This window comes from Pongo abelii, chromosome 10 (assembly GCF_028885655.2).
Source record: "Pongo abelii isolate AG06213 chromosome 10, NHGRI_mPonAbe1-v2.0_pri, whole genome shotgun sequence".
NCBI lineage: Eukaryota > Metazoa > Chordata > Mammalia > Primates > Hominidae > Pongo > Pongo abelii.
This window is the reverse complement of record NC_071995.2, coordinates 104,985,847-105,003,069: the sequence shown is the minus strand read 5'-3', so window position 1 is coordinate 105,003,069 and position 17,223 is coordinate 104,985,847. Positions and strand designations below refer to the sequence as shown.

General features: G+C 43.5%; 1 protein-coding gene across 12 annotated transcripts in view; it reads right to left on the bottom strand.

Moving 5' to 3' along the window:
• TCP11L2 (t-complex 11 like 2) overlaps positions 1 to 1,432 on the bottom strand; it is a 46,970-nt gene extending 45,538 nt beyond the window's left edge. For 4 of the 12 annotated variants that reach the window (XM_063711880.1, XM_054527585.2, XM_054527582.2 and 1 more), the window contains exon 1: positions 366 to 517. The gene's annotated coding sequence lies outside the window, so the exon portion shown is untranslated. Of the gene's footprint in view, positions 1 to 52; positions 784 to 1,316 lie in introns of those variants that run through there. The other 8 variants (XM_063711877.1, XM_063711878.1, XM_054527586.2 and 5 more) reach the window with 7 other exon arrangements.
• Between the last annotated feature and the right edge of the window lie 15,791 nt (positions 1,433 to 17,223).

The window sequence follows — 17,223 nt, the reverse complement described above, 5'->3', positions numbered from 1 at the left end:
GTGTGGGGGAAGGGGGTGCCCTGGGCCCCTGATGGCGGGATGCCGCTGGTACCTGTCCAGCAGGATTTAAACAGCGGCGAAGCGGCCTCCGGGGCCCGAAGTCCGTGTCCACCCTGACACGCGGGGCGGCCACTCGGTGCCCCGCTCCCCGCTCCCACGCGGGACGGCAGTTCGAGGTCAAACAAGGGGACGCGGAGTGGGAAGACATGAACTAGGGGCCGAGCTTGATGGCCCCTGACCCCGCCGTCCCAGGATGGAGTTCCGAGATAGGGCAGGGGAGCCTTCGGGCTGCAGCGGTGTCCCCTCCGTTGGACCTGGCCGGTCACCTCCGAGCCGGCAACGCCTCCCCCGTGATGGATACGCACCGGGTCCAGCACGTAGACAAGAGGAGAACGGCGACGGAGTGACCCCGGATCAGGGCTCTCTGGGCGTCCCCTCACCGAGCACAGCACAAGCACCTCGAAAACTCACCAGCCCAACAACCCCCCCAGCCCCAGTGTCCCCCACAACGCGGTATTTAAAGGGCCCTGAGGGACTCTAGGGAGGCAGCCACGGCGCGGCCATCACAAAACAGGATAACGGGGGGGACGACGGCGCTAAGAGGCAAGGGGATCCAGGGCCCTTCAGGCTCCGAAAGCCGAGCGCTCACAGACTGAACCTATTAGAGAAACAGTCTTCGTCATGTTTGAACCAGAGAGGCCGAGGACAGCTCGGATGGGAGGGTGTTTCGGATGCGAGAGGGCACGTTTCCCCCGCGAGGCGAGTGGTGCGGTCCGGGCTGCCGGGGGCGGGGTGAGAAGTGTTTACGGAACTGAGGCCGCGGAGCCGACCGGAGCGCCGGGGCACTGGGGGCGGGGCCTGCCGGGGCACTGGGGGCGGGGCCGAGCGGGGGAGCGGGGCCGAGCGGGGGAGCGGGGCCGAGCGGGGGAGCGGGGCCGAGCGGGGGAGCGGGGCCGAGCGGGGGAGCGGGGCCGAGCGGGGGAGCGGGGCCGAGCGGGGGAGCGGGGCCGAGCGGGGGAGCGGGGCCGAGCGGGGGAGCGGGGCCGAGCGGGGGAGCGGGGCCGAGCGGGGGAGCGGGGCGAAGCCGTCGGCCGAGCTTCAAGTGGAGTGCCGGACGGATCCCCTGGGCTTCCGGGCGCACCGGCGTGGACCACACTGCAAGCTCCCGGCTGCACGTGGAACATTGAGTGCCCGCACACCCCTGTCTAGACGGGGCATTCCGAACTGGGTGCCCGCCACCACACTGTCCACACTTAGAGAGACAACCCAACCAACAACGCTGCTGGTGGGCTTTCCCACGCACGTCAGCCACTAACCGCGTCATCTCCAGTTGCGTCTACATCTCCACATAAACACGGGTCCAGATTTGCACCTGCACGGGACGATTAGCTCCTTGGAGTCACACCTATCCAGGCCCTCTGAAGACTTGGTGTGCGTGCAAAAGATAAAGCGTCTTACTTCCTCTAGGGTTCTTGGCAGCACCTATCTCCGGGAGAAGTTTCCACCTTGGTTAATGTAAATAACCAGTCCCAGGAGGGCTGTTTGCTGTCTGGCCTACTGCTCAGCTCCTGCTGTGGGCGTGCTTGAGGGTGTAGAGAAACAAGCTTCCCGCAACTGTTCACATCAAAACTATGCCTTCTGCCAGGTGTAAATCGGTGCTGTATTACTTGGGAAATAGTTTCATGCAGGAACTACTTACATGAAGTTTGTATAGACTAAAGTATTTCCGTTTAGTGCCGAAATTATGTCTGGATTGTGGAGGAAAATTGGCCACCACCGTTCAAAAACAACAACAACAAACAACAGGCAACATTTTAAAGCAAGGTAGAAAGTCAGTTGTTCAGTGGTTACAACACAGACTCCTCTATGGTTCCAATCCTGGCTCTGACATTCACTATCCATGAGATCTTGGTCTCTGGGGATAACAATGATAGCTATTTCCTTGGGTTATTTTGAGGATAAAGTGAAATAAAGCATGTGACGTGCTTAGCAGGGTACACAGTAAGCACTCAGTAAGTATTAGTTATTGAAACTCTTTGGCAAACCACTGTGGCCAAGCTTAGCTGGTGATCTGTATAAATTTGTATCTGTGCCTCCTTTTGCCACTTTCCTCTCTTCTCCTATACAACCTAATAATACGGGTTAAGAGATTAAATAGAAGGTGCTGTCCCTACCTGAGTTCTTCCCTACAAACATGCCCTTATTTGTGTCATTTGTTGGATAAGTAATCAGGATGACAGAAGCCTCCAGTTTCAATTCTTCCCAAATGACAACCACCACACAACTGCCATCACCACCCTAAAAACTCCACAATAGAAAGATGAACACCCAAATCCCCCAAACTTCTGGTAACTCTGTGACAATGACACATGACAACATTACTTCCTTTGTTAGCTTTGTAAGGATTTAAGTATTGTTTTGTGCTATGACATAAGTTGGAGCAGGTGACCATGAGTCAGGGTAGTTGTCCTTTATACCTGAGTGACCAGCTGCCTGACCCTAGGTATGACTCTTCTTTTAAAGTTCAGATATGTAGCTCTCAAAGCCACCAGGAAGCAGCTTTTGTCAAAGCAAGTTTCAACATGTGCTGGGGTACAAACCTTGATGTGGAAGTGGCAGGGGTAACATCAGAGACCCAAGCTGAGATAAGAAAAGATGCTGGAAATACTATCTTCTGTTACTTTAATGTTAAATAACTTGCTATCTGAAAACCCTTCGGTGAATTACCTGACCAACTGCCCTTGGCCTGACTTGTGTATAAAAGCACTTTGGGCCAGGCACGGTGGCTAATGCCTGTAATCCAAGCACTTTGGGAGGCTGAGGCAGGTGGATCACAAGGTCAGGAGATCGAGACCATCCTGGCTAACACGGTGAAACCCCGTACCTACTAAAAATACAAAAAAATTAGCTGGGCATGGTGGCACGCACCTGTAATCCCAGCTACTCTGGAAGCTGAGGCAGAGAATCGCTTGAACCCGGGAGGTGGAGGTTGCAGTGAGCCAAGATCACGCCACTTTACTCCAGCCTGGGCGACAGAGTGAGACTCCATCTCAAAACAAAACAAAACAAAAACAACACTTTGAAAAAATGGAGTGCTGTAAAATATAAGGCAGTTCCCTCAAAAATGAGCCTTGTATCACATTGTTGCTCAGAGGGCTCAGACAGTCATAACATAAAATCTTCCCTGCTCAGGTTATGTTTATGGCTTTCTGAGGAAAAAAAAAAAAAAAACAAAATCTGAAAAGGCAACCTCTTTAGCAAGTAAAATAATTAGTATTTTATTTGAAGAAGACATATTATTACACCTAGTTTTTCTAACTTACCTTTTTTGAACCACTTAGAGAACTCACAGTAATACCGTTTGTTTTCTCCCTGTAAATTACACGGTAGACTAAATGTGGTCTGTCACTCTTGGCAAAAGACTAAGGGCAGATCAAAATTTTTGTTCGATGAAGAAATAGAAATACTCATTTTCTTTTTACACATCTGAAATCTGAGTTTTAAATTATAATAAATCATTGACAAAAATCTAAAAATGTAATTACAGTTGGATTTGCAACCTCTCAGCCTTATAACTTTCCTAGTGGAGTTGCATATTGTACTGATTTAATGTAATGCAAATTTAGCTATAAGGGACTCATCTAGGACAGAATATGAGGAACACAAGAGAATAATTTAAATACTTCCAGTGATCTTGTCCCCTATTTCTCTCCATGGGAGTTGTGAGGCTTCTCTTCCTGTGTTTATCTGAGTTTCTGAGCTTCTCATTATGTTCCAAGCTTCTTTCCCACGGCTGGCTTCAAGTTCGTGCAGTCTGGGCAGTCACACAAGTCCCCACCCTTGGAAGAGCCCTGTGCTTGGTTTAATACATTGCTGCTGTTGTGTTGAGATTCTTAACACTGTGCTTTTTGAAAGAGGGTCCTTGCATTTTCATTTTGCACTGGACCTGGCAAATTATGTAACTGGTCCTGATCTCCCACACAGAATATGAGTCTAGTGGTTAAAGGTGCTTATTCTCCTGCCCCTAAGTGCCAATCAATTATTTCAACCAGTGCTCACTTGAAGAAACTTATGTCTGTTTCAATGCTAGAAGAAAAGAAATAGCCCCAAACAAACAAAAGCAACAAAAACTTGGTGTATCCCAGGTCTTATGGCTCATTAAAAAATTTTCAAGAGTAATTTTCATTGCGCTTTGACCTCATGGTCTTCCTTAAGAGCCTAACCCCTTCTGTAAGATGTGACTCCATTGTAATTGAAAGAAACAAAAACAAAAAAAACAAAAAAAATGTGCTAGGCATGGTGGCTCACGCCTGTAATCTCAGCACTTTGGGAGGCCGAGGTGGGTGGATCACCTGAAGTCATGAATTCGAGACCAGCCTGACCAACATAGTGAAATCCCGTCTCTACTAAATACAAAAAATTAGCCAGGCATGGTGGCGCATACCTCTAATCCCAACTACTTGGGAGGCTGAGGCAGGAGAATCACTTGAACCCAGGAGGCAGAGGTTGCAGTGAGCCAAGATTGCACCATCACACTCCGGCCTGGGCAACAAGAGTGAAACTTGGTCTCAAAAAAAAATGGCCGGGCATGGTGGTTCACACCTGTAATTTCAGCAGTTTGGGAGGCCAAAGCAGTTGGATAAGTTGAGGTCAGGAGTTTGAGACCAGCCTGACTAACATGGCAAAACCTCATCTCTACTAAAAATACAAAAAATTAGTTGGGCATGGTGGCACACACCTGTAATCCCAGCTACCTGGGAGGCTGAGGCAGGAGAATTGCTTGAATCTGGGAGGCGGAGGTTGCAGTGAGCTGAGATTTCACCACTGCACTCCAGCCTGGGCAACAGAGTGAGACTTTGTCTCAAAAAAAATTTTAAACTAAAAATTAAATTAAAAAAAAATTTTTTAAAAGGAATCCCACTTCTTTTCTCTCCCCTGTCCATCTTTAGGTGCTACAGAAAGGGCCAAAAATCAGTGAGGGGGAAAATACAATAGAAAGCAAAAAGAAGAAAATGAATTTGGCTAATACACCAACTAGAGGATTAAGCCCTGAATGTTCAAAAATTAACTGCATACCTCCTACTCAATTTTACTGGGAGCTCTAAAAATAAGGTCTATTAAAAAAATTAACCACACCTTTTAGGCAATTTTTTTTTGTTCTATATCCTTTGATTTGGAAGATAAGGTAAATTTAGATAATTGACCAGTTTTGACTATTAATTGATGCTTGAACAATTTTCCAAAGCACCAAAACCAGTTTTCTTTTGACTCCACTGAACTGAATTAGTAAAAAAATTAAGTTATTTCTCATTTCAATTGCCTGTACCTTCACATTTAGGCACTGCCCAGTCCCTGACCCTGTCACATACTAAAAAGACAAATATTCTTAGTGCTCCCTACACCCCACCCTGGGCCCCTTCCTCTTACCTGGGCACCACTGTTGTCCCCTGGGAAGCAGAAAAAGAGTGAGAACCAGCAGTGAAGACAACTTTGGGGCAGGAAGTGGGAGGGGCCAAAGAGAGTTGAAGCTCAAAGGAGCACCTATGGGAGGCCAAACAGGTGATGGCTCAGACCTCTGACCAAGCCAGTGACTCTCTTTAGCCTATCTCCAGGCCAGCAGGCAATCAACCATTTTCTAAATGATTGCTTTTCTAAAGTGTTCATGGATGAACACTTAGGCCCTCAGTTTTAAAATCAAATGAAATTGTCAAATGGGCATGAGGAAGAGCTACTAAAATAAGATGCAATCTCCAGAAAACATAAAGGAAGGATTAAGAAATGTGACTCTTTAGGTACACGATTCAACACGAAAACATGAGTTACAGAATACTGATTATGGGGTGACACAATTTATGCTAGAGAGAGCTTACACTAGAGACAGTACATATGCATTGTGCATATATGAAATACATAGAAATGGACTAAAAAGAAACTCAACTGTTTAGAAGGCTACTTAGGCACGTTAGTTCCTGGTTTATTCTGTATACATTCAAGCAGCTTATTTCTTTTACAATGAGGATGTCATTCATATATTACTAGTCTATTTCACACTGCCATACAATGCAACTACTCTTATTATTGTATGTCCTCCTAAATATACCTTAGTGAAGATAGGCTATTGATACTGTACAATAAGCAAATTTCCCATCTCTTTTTTATTCATATTTAAGAAAGCCATGACAACAAATGGAGCTTTTCATATAAAATATATGAAAGAATAGATTTGCAAAAAGTCCCTCACTATGATATGTCAAAATTATTAATGCTGGGTGGGGGAATATTGATCCTTACTTTTTAAGTTCTTCTCCTCAAGCCCTATTCTTCGATAGCCAAAGTGCATGGAGTTTGCTTTCATTTTAAACATGTTTTTGCCCCAAACTCTGACCTCTAAAACCTTCCCTTTCTTTGATGATAAACTGTACAAATGTCCTTTCTCAAGGTTATATGGGACTTTAATAATTATACTACCTTTTTGTTTGTTTGTTTGTTTTTTTGAGACAGAGTCTAACTCTGTCAGCCAGATTGGAGTTCAGTGGCATGATCTCGGCTCACTGCAACCTCTGCCTCCTGAGCTCAAGCGATTCTTTTGCCTTAGCCTCCTGAGTAGCTGGAATCACAGATGTGTGCCATCACGCCTGGCTAATATTTTGTATTTTTAGTAGAGATGGGTTTTCACCATGTTGGCCAGGCTGGTCTCGAACTCCTGACCTCAAGTGATCCACCCCTTGGCCTCCCAAACTGCTGGGATTACAGGCATGAGCCACCACACCCAGCCGTCCATTTTGAAGACAAAAAAATTGAGAGTTCTGAACATTCAAATGCTTGAGTAGTAGCTTTTACCTGAGTTCCTGGGCATTCTAGAGGAAGGTCATATACTAGGGCACTAAGGGTTTATGTTGACTAAAGGGATACTCAGCAGTGACTCACTCACTTGGCAGGTCAAGAATAGAAACCAGAAGAACTCACTTCATGACTTCTCTCCGCAAATACACACATACACACGTGCAGTGTCACATGCAAAGTATTACCTATTGGCATAATTATCTAATTTCCATAACAACATATCAACAAGCATACCAGCTGTGTACCAACTAAGTGCCCAAAGTATTTATAATCATAATCACATTCCATTACTCCAGAAGGGTGCCTGGACCAGATACTGGGGTGGCTGTGCCTTCTAGAAAGCAAGAATGGAATGCTGCTTTATACAAAAATATGAAGCTGTTTACATATATATTCACACGCTCACACGCACACACGCACACATGAAACATTTCAGAGGGATCCCAGGCCATGCCATTGTTTATGTTACATGTACATCTGCATGTACATTATCAGTAAATTCCCATGAAGCTCGGTATAGGACAGGCGCAGTGGCTCATTCCTGTAATCCCAGCATTTTGGGAGGCTGAGGCGGGCGGATCAACTGAGGTCAGGAGTTCAAGACCAGCCTGGTCAGCATGGTGAAACCCCATCTCTATTAAAAATACAAAAAATTAGCTGGGCATGGTGGTGCACTCCTGTAGTCCCAGCTATTTGGGAGGCTAAAGCAGGAGAATCACTTGAACCCGGGAGGCAGAGGCTGCAGTGAGCCAAGATTGCACCACTACACTTTTGCCTGGGTGGCAGAGTGAAACTCAGTCTCAAAAAAAAAAAAAAATGCTTGGTATAACATAGTTATACAAATAAATTTAATTTTAATGCTCAAGCTGAATTCTTTATTTAAAGGAAGACCTCTGTGATTATATGTGGACATTTAAAAAAATGGCTTTTTAAAAGTTACAAGCATTACATAGATCAAAATTTTCAACGAATTAATCAACTGAGGTACAAAATAATTGTATATAATGAGGAAATGTGGTATGGTGGAAAGAGGGTGGGCTTTGGGTTCAGACAGACCAGAGGATTGACGGCCAAGTTCCACCACTCATTATACATATGTCCTTATCCTCACAGGTATAAAATGGGGATAATAATGTTGTGGGGGCCATTTGTCATTTTGGTGATCCAGCTTTCCAAATGGTATTTGAATTGTTATCATTTATTATAGAAGCCAGAGAGGGGATGATATACTAATCCCATTATTACTTTACTACTGGAGCTGGAAAGGCATTCTGTCTTCCCAGACCCTGGCAGCTGTAGCATGGGCATGAGACCTACGCATGTTGTATCAGATGCTGACCACCACAGGTAGATAGGGGTAATTCACAGAGCTACAGTGGTGGTGCCCAATGCTGATGACACCAGCTATGGCATCCTTAGCATGGTCTTAGCTATGCCTGGCTTCCTTTAGTTCTTTCCCAAGCTTGGTTCTTCAGTCTAAAATATGTTAGAGTCACTCAATAGCTAATTCCATGAGCTACCAAGACCCTCTGGTTTCAGTTCCATGAGCTACGAAGACCCTTCTGGTCTAGTCAGACTGGGGTGTATTATTTGCCACTAAGAACTTTGACTAGAACAAATACTCCATAACCTGTGGGAGAATTAAAAGAAATAAGTTATATGAAGAGTTGAGCAGAGTGCCAGGGACATTGTATGGATCAGTAAACTGTAACTACTATTATTATACTCTTGTTATTTTAATGATTTAATATTTACAGTTTCGACAGGTCCTGAGCAACTTAAAGGTCTGTGACATGTAATAATTTAAAATTCTGCCAAGGAGCAAATTTGAATCTAATAAGTTGGTGGTACAGGAGCCATTTATTTAGCTAACAAGTGAGCCTAACACATCACCCAGTATTTATATATCAATGTGAGGATTACTATTCTCCACTCATTAGGCCAGTAAGTCAGATCCATTCAGGAAAATAACATAACTTTATATTGTGTTAAGAACAATGATCCAAAAACTTGGATAATTATCCAAACGTTATCCAAAGACTTGGAAATAGGCAAAAGGGATTACTGGATGTCCTTTTAGTAGGGTGCTGTGTAGTGCAGTGTAGTAGCAGACTCGTGCAAGGATTCGTGCATTATCTGGGACTGTGTACTTTTGTTGGACTTACTACTCATTATTGGTTCAGATATTTCAGAACTTTGTAAAGGCAGATGTTACTTTATCAAAAACTGATAACAAGGGCCCAGTGTAGTGGCTCATGCCTGTCATCCCAACACTTTGGGAGGCCAAGATGGACAGGTTGCTTGAGGCTAGGAGTTGGCGACCAGCCTGGGCAACATAGAGAGATCCTGTAACTACAAAAAAAATACAAAAGTTAGCTGGGCATGGTGGCATGTGGCTGTAGTCCCAGCTAATCAGTAAGCTAAAGTGGGAGAGTCCCTTGAGCCCAGGAGTTCGAGGCTACAGTGAGCTATCATCATGGTACCTCACTTTAGCCTGGGTGACAGAGACCCTGTGTCAAAAAAACAAAAACCAAAACCCAAAACAAAACAAAACACCAAAAAATTGATAACAATGCAAATTATTCTTGTCCATTTCTAATGCAAATCATTGCTGTTCTATAGAAAAGTTAAAAGCTTACTATTTATTACCTTATAAGACATTAACCAATTTTGTATCTAACCTAGTAATCTTATTGTAAGATTTTAAAAAATGCGTTTCTTGATGGGATATATAAATCCCTATTTCTCAAATATTCCTTAAACCAACTTTACCATTTTACTGGCTAACTCTTTAATTGATGAAATAAATAATTTTTTAAGCCTGTGTTTGTTCTATTTCATATAAGTAATGTTTTTAATTTGTTGAAAATTATACCTTGACAAATAGAAGTCAATCCAAGGGGCCACATAGAAGGAGCATGTAATCCAGAACTGATGACCCCCAGGTAGGCTTCCTAGAGAAAGGAGTAGCCAAGCAGATACATGTACAAGAAGTTCTCAAGTGATCTCAACAAAACAGACTCAGGCCCCTAAATCAATATTTAGGTCAAATTCATTGTTGAAAAATAAGGCTGATGTGAGCTTAACTGCTAAGGAAGAAAATTGGAACTGCTTAGCTAAAAATCTGGATTGGTTTAAACTGCTTCAGTGTTGCTTTTATAATTTTCAAAAATGGCAGCAGATAGCTCACTTTGGAACCACAGGTACATGCGAACTGTGGGAAATTCACCATTCTTGCCAAATGAGGTGAGGAACTCAATCCACTTTCTAAATCTACATAGATGGTTCTGCGCCATTTCTTCAGGAGTCCAAAGCTGAACCATAAGCTTGATGTAGAGGGCATTGCAATGGTGGCTTTCAGCCCACAGGTGGACTTTGAATTTGAATGCCACAAGCCCAGCTCTCTTATATATAGCCTACTTCTTTCATTTACATGATTCACCTAGCTCTTTAAGCATTTTTGCCATCTCCATGAAGAAAAGTAGGGCCCTAAGCATTGTTTTCACCCATGAAATCTGCTATGCATGACTAGATGCAAAAAAGCAGACTTCAGGAAAGCTTTTAAATGTGCAGCATGTATCACATGTGTCCTGTAATTACTGGAGGACATGAAAGTCACTCACTTCAGACTGTTCCTTGGGCACAAGGAATGTCTTCTGCTCACGAATACAAGCAATTTAACTGTCTAAAGGCTGAACTCGGAGGCTCAAATTGCCTGACTTTGGACTAACAAGGGTTTCAGGTTTTTTTTTTCCTTCTAGCAGGAGGTGTTGTGCAAAAATTAAACTTCTCCTGAGCACCTAAAGTCTCCAGATGCTGGGCAGGTAGTGTTTACCAACACTCCCCTCAATAGCTGCCTCTTATTCTCAGACTACCTGATGGCTGAGACCACGACGTCTCTTTTGGGCAAGGTCATTCTCATACTTGCTCCATAAAAGAGGAAAATACAGGTATGGGAGCTCCTCTTCGGGAGTACAGCTCTGAGGCACATGCAGCTATGCCCTAACCCAAAGGCACCTCTTGGTCATGGGTGACGAAATAGGAGATTCTTCTGCCTGTGCATTGGAGCCTGCAGTGAGCAATGCTTGCTCATGTTTGCCCCAAAACCTTTTTCAGACAATAACTCTTTATATCCATCTTTGTTTCTTTATTTTTTATTTATTCTTTTTTTTTTTTTTTTTTTTTTAATTTGAGACAGAGTCTCGCTCTGTTGTGCCCAGGCTAGAGTGCAGTGGCACGATCTCGGCTCACTGCAACCTCCACCTCCCGAGTTCAAGCGATTCTCCTGCCTCAGCCTCCAGAGTAGCTGTGATTACAGGCGCCCACAACCACACCTGGCTAATTTTTTGTATTTTTAGTACAGATGGGGTTTCACTATATTGGCCAGGCTGGTCTCGAACTCCCGACCTCAGGTGATCCTCCCACCTTGGCCTCCCAAAGTGTTGGGATTACAGGTGTGAGCCACAGTGCTAGGCCTATATCCATCTTTAAATTAATCCATGTTCTTTTGCACGGTGCCTGTGACATAGTAGTTTCTCAGTGCTGTATATACTGATTGGTAAGAGGACATTGCAGACACACTTCTAAATACTGGCTGGGAGTGCAGGAAGTTAGTTGGCAGGGACAATCACTGATTAGGAGGGAAATTAACTCTGACGAACTTTGACTATAACTCCCTTTTTCCTTTTTTCTTTCTTTCTGCTTTGCCTGAAAACCAGGAAATAGACAAGGTAGTCAGAGGGGTCAGAGAGCTAATCGTGAAAATTAAGAAGAAAATATATTCCCTTCTCTCTGCTTAAATTGCAAAGGGATATCTCTGTCCCTTTAAAGAAAATCAGAAGCTATATGACCGCAGAGATTCTTGAGGAAAATCTACATAGTTTTTCTGGAGACGCGATAAGCTGAAACAAACTCCAGGCAAACCAAGAAAGATGAAGAATCATTTGGACTACCCAGAATTTTGCAAAGTACAGTGATTAAGCAGTGTTTCAAACAATTACAGTCATGGTTGCTTAATGATCAGGATATACTCTGAGAAAGGCATCATTAGGTCCTTGTGCAAACATCACAGAGTGTACTTAAGCAAACCCAGGTGGCATAGCCTACTACACACCTAGGCAATATGGTCTAATCTATTGCTTCTAGGCTACAAACCTGTACAGCACGTTACCATACTGAATATTGCAGGAAATTGTAGTAACGCTATGGCAAGTATTTGTGTGTCTAAACATATCTAAACACAGAAAAAGTAGAAAAAATATGGTGTAAAAGATAAATTATGGTACACATATTTAGGGCAGCTGCACTGTAATCTTATGGGACCACCATCGTATATACTGTCCACTGTTGACTGAAACAGTTATGAGATGCATGACTGTATAATTATTTACAAAGACACATAACAATATAAACATTTCTTTTGGGGAATAGTAGCAGGGTTGGAAAAAATAGCATACAGGCAGTGGAAAGAGGGTAGATTTATTTAAAAAAAATCAACTTTCTGTTTGAATTGCAGCACTACTACCTAAATACGGAAGGATTTTAGGCAAGCTGCTTAACCTTTCAAAGTCTGAATTATCTTGTCTGTAAAATGAGAATGATCAGGCCTAACTAATTGGGAATCCTGTGAAAGTAAAATGAAATGAACGTATGTAGACTATGTGCCAGAGAGTGACTTATCTACTTCCTTTACCTGCTGGTCACACAGTCTCCCTTATGGTTAGATATTGACATACTACCGGATTTACTGGATTCTGGCCAGTGAAATAGGAGGGAAGTGATGGACGGATCTTCACTCACTTTCTTGGGACTCCAGATTCATTTTTTATGTGTGACAGGGCCTTGCTCCGTCACCCAGGCTGGAGTGCAGTGGTACGATCATAGCTCACTGCAATCTTGAACTCTTGGGCTCAAGATATCCTCCTGCCTTGGCCTCTTGAGTAGCTGGGACTACAGGTACATGCCACTGTGTCCAGCTAATTTATTTTATTTTATTTTATTTTTGTAGAGACAGGGTCTTGCTTTGTTGCCCAGGCTGGTCTCCAACTGCTGAGCTCAAGTGATTCTCCCGCCCCAAGCCTTTAAAAGTGCTGGGATTACAGAGGTGAGCCACTGCACCTGGATGCCCTGGATAAAATTGTACCAATAAAATTGATACCATCACTGTTTCATTTATATATCTGGTTACATCTCTTCCTCCCACTGGACTCTGTGCAGATAGGGAATCTTCTTCATGGCTCTCTTTCTAGTGCCTGGTGTGGTGTCTGGTACAAAATTTGGTTCTTCATAAATATTTTGTAAATAAATAAACGAATGAGCTACCCCAAAGCTGAGTCTTGACGGGTGAGTTAGCTAGAAGAAGAAAGGGAGTCAGAGTGTTCTAGGTAAGGGGACAGAATGAAAAAACTCAAAGAGGTGAGAAATGGCACTGTGTACCTAGCGGGGCAAAGCCAGACTTAAAGAGCAAGAGGGATGATACATTTCACATTATTTAGTTGATTTCTCTTTGTATAAGTCTTGCCAATCTATTTTTTTCTTAATCCCATTGAAAACGAGGGGAAAAAAAGGCCAGGTGCGTTGGCTCACGCCTGTAATCCCAGCACTTTGGGAGGCCGAGGCAGGCAGATCACTTGAGGTCAGGAGTTTGAGACCAGCCTGGCCAACATAGTGAAAACCTGTCTCCATTAAAACTACAAAAAAATTAGCTGGGCATGGTGGCTGGTGCCTGTAACCCCAGATACTTGGGAAGCTGAGGCAGGAGAATCACTTGCACCCAGGAGGTGGAGGCTGCAGTGAGCCAAGATCGTGCCACTGCACTTCAGCCTGCGCGACAGAGCAAGACTCCATCTAAAAAAAAAAAAAAAAAAAGGGGAGAGAGAGAGGAAGAAAAGAGAAAACTAGCTTTTGGTGTAATATTCAGGTCCTGAAGCAGTGGTTTTATACATTGGTAGATCTTAGATATTCCTGTCCACCGTGCTTCTGTTTTCATATTTCCCAGGATTTCCCAAGGAGATGAGAGAAAGCCACAGAGACGGATGTTTCTGCTTCCATACCACTTCCTTGGATCATGGACTCCGTATCTTGCTCTCTTCCTCCTCTCATCATGTGTGATGTCACATACCTACTCAAAAACCATCAGTGGCTCCCCATTACTCCCAAGTAAAACTCAAACTTCAAGGCCTTCATGGATTGGGAAGCAACCAATTCTTTCTGCCTTATCTTCTAGCAAGCTTTCTCTAGTTATTATGATTGTGTAACAAATTAGTCCCAAAACTTAGTGGCACAAAACAACCTTTCATTATGCTCACAGATTCTTGTGTATCAGGAATTTGAACAGGATTCAGCAGGGAAGGCTTATCTCTGCTCCACAATGTCTGGGACCTGAGCTAGAAGACTTGAAAGTGGAGGGTAAAAGTCACTGGAAAATCTCCACACTTGTGGTGGTGGTTGATGCTGGGAAGACTCCAGTAGCTGGGCCTCTGAGGCATCTCTCCATCTCGCTATGCGGCCTTTCCACGTAGTCTCTGCAGCCCGGTAGCTTCAGGGTAGCTGGAATTCTCACACATGGGTTCCCAAAGCACATGTTATGAGAGCATGCCAGGTAGAAGTTGTATCACCTTTTCTAGCCTGGCTTCAGAAGTCGTGAAGTGTCATTTCCACTACATTCTCTTAATTAGAAGGCTGTCATTAGAGTCGGCTCATATTCGAAGGGAGGGGCATTAGACTGTACCTTTTGTAGGAAATGTCAAAGAATTTGCAGACGTGCTTTAAAACTACAGCGGTTCCCCCTTATCTGTGGTTTCGCTTTACAAGGTTTCAGTTACTTGCTGTCGACTGCAGTCTGAAACTATTAAATGGAAAATTCCAGAAATAAACAATTCATAAGTTTTAAATTGTGTGCCATTCTGCGGAGCATGATGAAATCTCGCCCAATCTTGCTCCAACCCGACCAGAACATGAATCATCCGTTTGTCTAGCATATCCATGCTGTGTACACTACATGTGAGTCACTCAGTAACCCATTAGATTGACTGTGGCAGTATTACAGTACTTGTGTTCAAGTAACCTTTATTTTACTTAATAATGGCCCCAAAGCACAAGAGTAGTGATCCTCACATATTGTTATAATTATTCTATTTGATTACTAGTTATTGTTGTCAATCTTTTACTGTGCCTTATTTATAAATTGAACTTTATCATAGGTATGTATGTACAGGAAAAAACATAGTCTGTATAGGGTTTGGTGTTATCCATGGTTTCAGGCATCCATTAGGGGTCTTGGAATGTATCCGCCACAGATTAGGAAACACTACATACCACAAAACCCCACCATTATTTGTCACACTTTAGGAATGCTAAAACACTTATTGATTCCTAAATTTGGGGTCCTGGTTTTACTTACACACTACCCTTTTCTTGCAGTATCTTTCACCCCATAAATCTACCTCCCAAATTTCTACTTGCCATTTTTCAGCTCAGATGCTACCACGCAACCTGTATCATAACTTTCCATGGCTCCACCTTTGGAAGTAATGCCCTTCTCTGTACTCCCCACTGATCTCTGTTTCAATTTCCCCTGGGTGACCTGAATACATATTTGTTGAATGGATAAATAGAATAGGATAATAAAATCTCAGGTGTGAAAGTGACCTTAAGTGCTACCGAGAACATCCTTTTTGAGTTTATTTATTTCTATTCATGTCTGTTCCTCCTTTAGATTTTTAGTGTCTGGAAGGCAGGGACCAAATTTCACTCACCTCTGTAACCACCCCCCAGCCCAACCTTTAGTTCTTCCAGCAGTGATTTGGCCTAGTAGGTCTTCAAAGAAAGTCAGTTAAAGGAAGAAACCTACCTCCCAACACACACCCCCCCCCCGGCAATGCACATTTAACTAATTTGCTATTTCTTTATTAATCAGGTAATATCTGGTTTGAGGCAGGTTGGAACAGTTCAAAGAAATGATCTCCAAATGCTCTAAGAGCATAAAATGCTCTTGAACCACAAGAAGCCACAGGTCAGAATTAATAGTTTTTGTTGTGGCTGCCTTCCCACCAATAGCCACTTTTCTGGAGAAGACTGACGCTATTGTTTTAAACAGACCTGTGAAGGGTCACAGGTTGTAGCCTCATTCTCAGCCACCCTTCCTAGCCCCTTACCTGTCTTATTTTCTCTTCTGCAAAAGCAGAAATTTCTGGGCCGCAGCAAGCAGATAAATCAAGATCATTTTGTGTATAGTCAATATCAGCCCTTAAAAAAGCAACCCACTGTTGAGCAATTTATGATTTTTTTTTTTGAGATGGCGTCTCCCTTTGCTACCCACGCTAGAGTGTAATGGCACGATCTTGGCTCCCTACAATCTCTGCCTCCCAGGTTCAAGCAATTCTCCTGCCTCAGTCTCCCGAGTAGCCGGAATTACAGCTGCCCACCACCATTCCTGGCTAATTTTTGTATTTTTAGTAGAGACAGGGTTTCACCATGTTGGCTGGGCTGGTCTCGAACTCCTGGGCTCAAATGATCCGCCCACCTCAGCCTCCCAGTGTTGAGATCACAGGCGTGAGCCATCGTGCCCGGCCCAATGTATGATTTATAAACAAACGACATCCCAGTAATTATCAGGGATTCTTGGCAAGAATACCTAGTTGCACATAGGAAACTTAGTTCCTTAGATGGCTCATAAAACACGATTCAAACAATAACATCTTTGAAATACCAAATAGTTAAGCCGGGCGTGGTGGCTCATGCCTGTAATCCCAGCACTTTGGGAGGCTGAGGCGGGTGGATCATGAGGTAGGAGTTCGAGACCACCCTGCCCAACATAGCGAAAACCCATCTCTACTAAAAATACAAAAATTATCCAGGCATGGTGGTGCGTGCCTGTAATCCCAGCTACTCGGGAGGCTGAGGCAAGAGAATCGTTTGAACTTGGGAGGTGGAGGTTGCAGTGAGCTGAGATCGTGCCACTGCCTTCCAGAGTGAGACTCCGTCTCAAAAAAAAAAAAAAAAAAAAAAAGAAATACCTAGTAGTTGCAATGAAAAAAAAAATGATACAATGCCAGTAATTAAACAAACCTGAAAAACAGTGAATATAGTTTTTCTAAAGAACTTCTTCAGCATGTTGATGTTTGGGGGGAAAAGCAAACCGAAGAAAAGAAAAATAAGAACACAGTTGGAGAATTTGGAAGTACATTTACTAAAGACTGACCCCATCCATGATTTTGATAATTAATTTACCTGGTTCATTTTTACATCTAACTCAGATTTTCAACTCTTGTTTTACTCCTGGTCTCTGTCCACACAATCTTGTGAGTAGAAAATGAGGTCATACTTCCTTTTTGTATTGAAATTATGATGGCATGAGTGCATACCAGCTGTATTGCTGGA